This window comes from Sander lucioperca, chromosome 16, assembly GCF_008315115.2.
Source record: "Sander lucioperca isolate FBNREF2018 chromosome 16, SLUC_FBN_1.2, whole genome shotgun sequence".
Classification (NCBI taxonomy): domain Eukaryota; kingdom Metazoa; phylum Chordata; class Actinopteri; order Perciformes; family Percidae; genus Sander; species Sander lucioperca.
In genome coordinates, this window is record NC_050188.1 from 14,400,775 (window position 1) to 14,408,079 (window position 7,305).

A 7,305-nucleotide genomic window follows, 5' to 3' on the forward strand; every position below is an offset into this window, starting at 1 on the left:
AGTGCGTAAATGCGACAGTGGCGAGGAAAAACTCCCTTTTAGGAAGAAACATCGGCAGACCCAGGCTCTTGGTGGGCGGTGTCTGAAGGTGCCGGTTGGGGGTGTGATGAACAGTGGTAATAATAGTCACAATAGAGATAATGTCTAGAAATAGTAGTTATAGTAGTTCATGGTGTTGCAGGGCCCTACAGCAGCACACACAGCTCTTTTGAGTCATTTATACATGTTTTAACATCATGTATTCATGACTAACGGAGGCTATCAGCCACTTGGAAGTTGGAACAAAGAAATAAAATAAGTCCTCCAGAGGACAGCATCACCTGACCGCTCATTTACCGCGCAAACTCGGAGCGCAAGCCCGAGCCGGCCAAAGCCCAGCCAGGAGCCCGGCCCGAGCCCGGCCCGAGCCCGGCCCGAGCCCGGCCCGAGCCCGGCCCGAGTCTGTGTAAAATGATAGAAATTAAGACCCGGGCAATGATCTTCAGCTCTAACTGTACGTCCACACCGCCGCCGACTTGAGCTGCAAAGCAGCTCTGGCCGCCCGGTCAAGGACGATGGTCAGAAAGTCCGGGGAAGCTGTTTGAGGCTTTGGCTGCTCTGACGTAGCAGCATTCTATGTTCATCATGGAAAAAGATCAAGCAGTCACTGCACGGCCAATACACTGACACTAGAAACCTTTTATAAATGACATATATAATGACAGAATGTGTATTGGTTGTTGGTCGCAGCGGTGTCTGTTAGCAGTTAGCTCGCTCGTTAGCCGCTGAACCGCAGCAGCATGCAGGCAGAGCGAGCAGCCGCCAGCTGTTGATCCGTGCAGGACTTCACCGTGAGCGGACTGTTTAGAGACCATGTGACCGGCAGGTAACGTTAACTGGTCCCTATACGCAAATATCATAAATGATAGGGAACCCAGCAACGGCCATGATGAGCTTTTCCTCCTTTTTCTCTGAACTAATGTTTTGGTAGGAACCAAAGTTTACATCGTATGTTTCTCTGGAATCAGCCAGCGCGAAGGACGTCTATATTCTGATTGGTTGCCGCTGAACTGCGTCATAGCTCATTACCATAAAGTTGACCTACTTTCAACTTTCTGATTGACGCTCTGGTCGCTCAAAACGCCCAAAACGCGACACTGACAGATTTGCCGCTCCTTGCAGCTGAGAGAAGCAGCTTCCATTGAAAATGAATGACTTCCTGTATCTTTAGAAGATCAAGTCGGCGGCGGTGTGGACATACAGTAAGTCCAATCACCTGGATGATGGGAGTAGTGGTGTGGTACTAAGTTCAGTACATGCAGTGTGTTTTCCTCTAGCCTGTTCTCATGAACCATTCGTTCAAAAAGCTACGAAAAGTGAAGCACTGTAATTCGTAAGCATTCCACGTTTTACTTTTTAGCTGCAAACATTGAAATTCTACAACACCTTAAGTTTACAGATTAATCCATTCCATATTGACGTTTGACCCGGAGCCGTTCTAGCCACCATTGGACTGTAAAATGAAGGAGGGAGACGAGAATGTGCTGCCTGGATCATTAACTGGAACATTTACTTGTAAAAATCTTCTTCCTGCCAACCCTGGCTACCGAAATCTGGAGCCACTGATATGTCTGCTCTTCTCTCTGATGCTCTGAAGACGATACAGGCAACACAAACACCGCTGCATGTGACGCTAGTTAACACTATACTCAACAGCAGCTAACGTTAGCCTACCGCTAGCTAGTTAACACTACACTCAACAGCAGCTAATGTTAGCCTATCGCTAGCTAGTTAACACTATACTCAACAGCAGCTAATGTTAGCCTACAGCTAGCTAGTTAACACTACACTCGACAGCAGCTAACGTTAGCCTACCGCTAGCTAGTTAAAACTACACTCGACAGCAGCTAACGTTAGCCTACCGCTAGCTAGTTAACACTATACTCGACAGCAGCTAACGTTAGCCTACCGCTAGCTAGTTAACACTATACTCAACAGCAGCTAACGTTAGCCTACAGCTAGCTAGTTAACACTACACTCGACAGCAGCTAACATTAGCCTACTGCTAGCTAGTTAACACTATACTCAACAGCAGCTAACGTTAGCCTACCGCTAGCTAGTTAACACTATACTCAACAGCAGCTAACGTTAGCCTACCGCTAGCTAGTAGCTGGATTAAACACAGTTAAAATGCTGACAGCTAATGTTAAACGGTGTAAAGTTTGACTGTATTTTACTGTAGAGGATTCATCACCTGTATGTAACAATCTGCAGCTACCATCGGAGAAACAACACAGACGGTGCGTTCAATGAAACTGGTAAACTACAGCTTTGTGGTGCATTTGAAGTTATTGTAAATGTCCTTTTCCCATCTGGTGGTTGTTTTTGTCGTTCAACAGCAATTTACTAGTGAAATAAGTTATTGTTATTGTTATACATTATTATTAAATCATTTAATTTTGACCATATGGCCTTAGCAATAAACAAGCCGTTCTTTTATAGGGGCTTTCTGACCGGAGGGATTTTTGCAGTTAGTAGAACCAATGGGGACCAATTTGGGGATTACTAGGGGCTTTCCGACCAGAAAAATTTGGGGATTTTTAAGTTTCTCTGGCCCAGTAGCGTACTTTTTTTAGCTCCTACTTCAGAGCAGGGTCTTTTCCCTTTTCCTAGGTGTACTTGATTCGGAACTTGCAGACTAACCAACAACGGGACATTTTTAACAATTTTCACCATCTTATTCATCATTAAATTCACTTCTGTGAAGGCGAGAAATAAACTGTTTAGATTTCGAATATAGGCAGTCTTGCGAAAATTGATGCCGAATTGACAATTTGCTTCAGAGTTTTCGGAGCTCCATGGAGTGAGGCGACAGCCAGCAATCGCCTGCCCCGGCCTCTAGCTCGTCGCTCGGCCAGTCATGCTCAGAGACCTCGCGCGGTAAGCTGGAGGTCTCTCAGACCGCTCTCGTAAATAAGAGGCTTTTATTTCGCCGTTGACGGATCGTTGGTTTAAATAGCACAACTCATCGCCGGCCGTCACACACACACACACACACACACACACACACACACACACACACACACACACACACACACACACACACACACAGCGCAGCAGGCAGAGGCAGGGGAGAGAGAGATACCCTTTTCTCTTCGGGAGACTTGTTTAAATTATGACAAATACGCTATATACATTAGATTTAGTATTTAGTTCATACTTTCTTTGGTGTATTTCTTTTCTGATTTTAACGCTATAAAGACCGTTGCCGTGCTAGCGTCGCTCCCTTACCCCTCCTACCAGTCCCTATGGCCACTTGGCCAGTGGGAATGCAAACGGAAAAAAAAGATTTTGGGGGAGAGTAGTTCTTAGAACTGCTTAGGAGTGTACTTTTCCTCTAAAAAGTACAAGTACTATCCGGTCGGAAAGCCCCTAATGTCACCGACTGTCGTTCAGGCACCAATAATTATGTATGCGATTAATTTCGATTAATTAATCACAGAGTATGTAATTAATTAGATTCCATTTTTTAATCGATTGACAGCCCTACTTTCCAGACATTTTCAGAATAAAGCCGAGTGACCTTTCCAGTCAACCTTATTCCTCAACAACAAGTTGTCTGCGAGTTTGTTTTTGCCGTATTCAACATCCAATAATTACCTCAGACACTCAGGTGGGTTTTTTGGATTCGATTGGCTGCGTGTGAGCATATTTTCTCACTGGCAATAAGCTCTTATCTCACTTATGAGGAATCTGAGAGAGAGAGAAAGAGAGATGCGTCGGCGAGATTAGCCGGGATGCCGTGGCACGCACACACCTTATCTTGTTTACCGTTTTGGGCTTCTGCGGCCCACCTCGCCTCCATTTCCATGGCGATACTCCATGCTGAAATACTCTCAATGTTGTTCATTTGTGTGCGAATCAAATCGGACATAGCCGATGCTCCGATCGCATTGATTTTATTTATTTTAAATTTTTCCGTCTGCTTCGTCTTTTCTCTCTGCCTTTTTTTATTCTTCTCACTCGCGCTTTTATTTTGAAAAACTTCGTCCATCTTTTCTCCCTGTAGCCTTTTTTCTCAAAGACAGCCACACACAGGATGTCATTCTCTTATTGCTAACCCTAGTCTTCAAGGGGGTAGGTTTGGTTTCAACATTGGGGGGGGTCTCGGGGTCCCTCAGAATATTTTAAGCGTCAAACACTTCATTTCCTATCCTGGTCCTACCAGACTCTGGTACTCTAGCCTGGTCCTACCAGACTCTGGTACTCTAGCCTGGTCCTACCAGACTCTGGTACACTAGCCTGGTCCTACCAGACTCTGGTACTCTAGCCTGGTCCTACCAGACTCTGGTACACTAGCCTGGTCCTACCAGACTCTGGTCCACTAGCCTGGTCCTACCAGACTCTGGTACATTTCATTAGTACAGAGAGTCTGGCCACTCTCCATTGACGAGTGTTAACTTCCTTGAAGGTGGGTACTGGTAGCCTGGCTCCGCCCTCCTACGTCCTGTCTGGTAGAACCAGGCTAACAAGAGGGGAGACGACAACAACTATCGGCTTAGCAGCGCTAGCGTTAGCCTTAGCCAACTCCTTCACCACTAACGGAGCGAGCTGGAAAATCAAACCGTTCCCGAACCCCGTGGGGAGGAGGGCCACGACATCACGGCCACCAACACAACTCAGCAAAGAAACGATAAAAATGTTGAATCACGCACAGCCCCCCTTCTTTCTTTCTTTCTTTCTTTCATCCTGTAGAGGTGATATCCTGTTTTCTATCTAACTGTTCAACTGTCTTCATCATCTTTCTTTCAGTCTTACTTTCTTTTATTTCTGTCTCTTTCTTTCTTCCTTCCTGTCTGTCTCTCTTTCTTTCTTTCTTTCTTTCTTTCTTTCTTTCTTTCTTTCTGTAGAGGTGAAATCTTGTTTTCTATCTCTCTTCAACTGTCTTCATCATCTTTCTTTCTTTTATTTCTGTCTCTTCCATTCTTCCTTTCTGTCTCTCTTTCTATCTTTCTTTTTCTTTCTCTCTTTCTTACTCTTTTTCTTTCCTACTGCCTTCCTTCCTTCCATCCTTTCTTTCTTTAACCCCCCCAATGTAGCAAAGTAGACACAGTTCTTGTTTTCCGTGCATGTTTTGAGACCCCTGAACCGTTATTTTGACCTCTTTTGAGGACTGGCTTGTCTTTCATATGAAAGCTACGCTGCCCGAGGAGGCCGGGGGTTAGAATCCCTGCCTGGCTGAAGGGCCCTCTCCGTGCTCCTCACTCAATCTCCAAGAACCAACCGGGGGAAATCAAGGTTAAATAAAGAAAATGAAAAGGGAGAACAACTAACGACCGGTGAGCGTAACGCGGGGCTGCATCCCCACGCATCGTATTTGGAGGTTGAGGAGGGCACGCACACACAGACACGCACGCACAGACACGCACGCACAGACACGCACGCACAGACACGCACGCAGAGACATGCACACACAGACACGCACGCACAGACACGCACGCAGAGACATGCACACACAGACACGCACGCAGAGAATCTCGTGTGTATGATTATTAAACATTTCCTCGGTATCGTGACAAAAACAATGAAGTTCAGGCGTGTTTGGCGTGGCTCGGGGGGGGTTAATGAGGTCACCGTTCTCACAAAGTACAGTTTGTTTTTCTGGTTTTCAGGCGAGCAGCGGTGCGTGGCGTTCTCCACGACGACACAGAGTTCAACTGCTCAGCTAATGTTTGATTTCCAGACGTGTGACTGTCGGAGCTCTGTTTCGGAGCGTTTCTCTCGCGGCTTTGGGCTCGCCGCGGCTATTTTAATCAAAATAAAAGTGATTATGAATATGCAAATTGAGTCATTTACTAATTGCCGCAGCCAATCCTTGCTTAATTAAGCTGGGAGGGGAAAACTCATTTTAAGCCAAGAATGAACGCCGCCTGAGGGGTCAAAAGGTCAACGGCTGCTAGAGACCGAGTGTTCGTCCCTGCAGACACTAAACACAAAAAAACGCACACACACACACACGCACAGACACACACACACACCCACACACCCGCACATACAGACACACACACACACCCACACACCCGCACATACAGACACACACACACACACATACAGACACACACACACACACACCCGCACATACAGACACACACACACATACATACAGACACACACATATACACACACATAAACACGCATACACAGACACACACGCACACACACGCAAAGAAACACAAAAAAACGCACACACACACACACGCACAGAAACACACACACACACACACACACGCAAAGAAACACAAAAACACACACACAGACACACACACACAGACACATGCAGACAGACACACACACAGACACACACACACACACACACACACACACACACACACACACACACACACACACTTTACACCGTTTGGTTAAATGTTGTGTTAAAGCAGCCATATTCTGCTCATTTTCAGGTTCATAATTGTATTTTAAGGTTGTACCAGAATAAGTTTACATGGTTTAATTTTCTAAAAAACACCATATTTGTGTTGTACTGCAGTGCTCTCTCTCACTGCTGCAGCTCCTCTTTTCAGCTGGTCTCTGTTTTAGCTACAGAGTGAGACCTCTTTTCTTCTTCTTCTTCTGTACTATCTTTGATTGCACTCGCACATGCCCAGTAGCTCAGATGTAGATCATGTCAGCTAGCTAGCTCCATAGACAGTAAAAGAAAGGCTGTTTCTACAACTTCGGTCAGTTACAAGGCAGGATTAGCTGGGAGACTTCTAAATGAGGGCGCACATGTAAGTAGTTCTTTTGTAGATTATGGTGAACTTGTGTGTGTTGTAGCAGTGCTTTGCTATTGAGAACGAGGTAGCATGCTAGCGTTAGCATGCTAACGCTACGAGCTAATGGTTGTGGTTAGCCTGCTCGTTTCGGCTTGTGACGTCACAAGCCGTGCCGATTTTGAACAGCTCACCCAGAGACTGAAGGCAGGACACATTCAGAAACCGGATCTCACTCTAAACAGCATGGGTGGATTTTTTTCAAAGTTTGTATGTGTGTGGAAGCACCAGAGACACAAAATAACACCCCAAATCCCAGAAAAAGTGATTTTTTCATAATATGGGCACTTTACAGACGAGCACTGGAAGGAGGGAAGGGAGGGAGGAAGGTATCGGGTGGATGGATGGAGGGCGGAGGGGTGAAGAGAAGAAGGAAGGAAAGGAGAGGAGAAAAAGATGGAAGGCAGGAGGGACTGAGACAGGAGAAGAGGAGTTGGAGTAAAAGGGAAAAGGATTAAAGGAAGAAAGGAGGGAGGGAGGGAGGGAGGGAGGA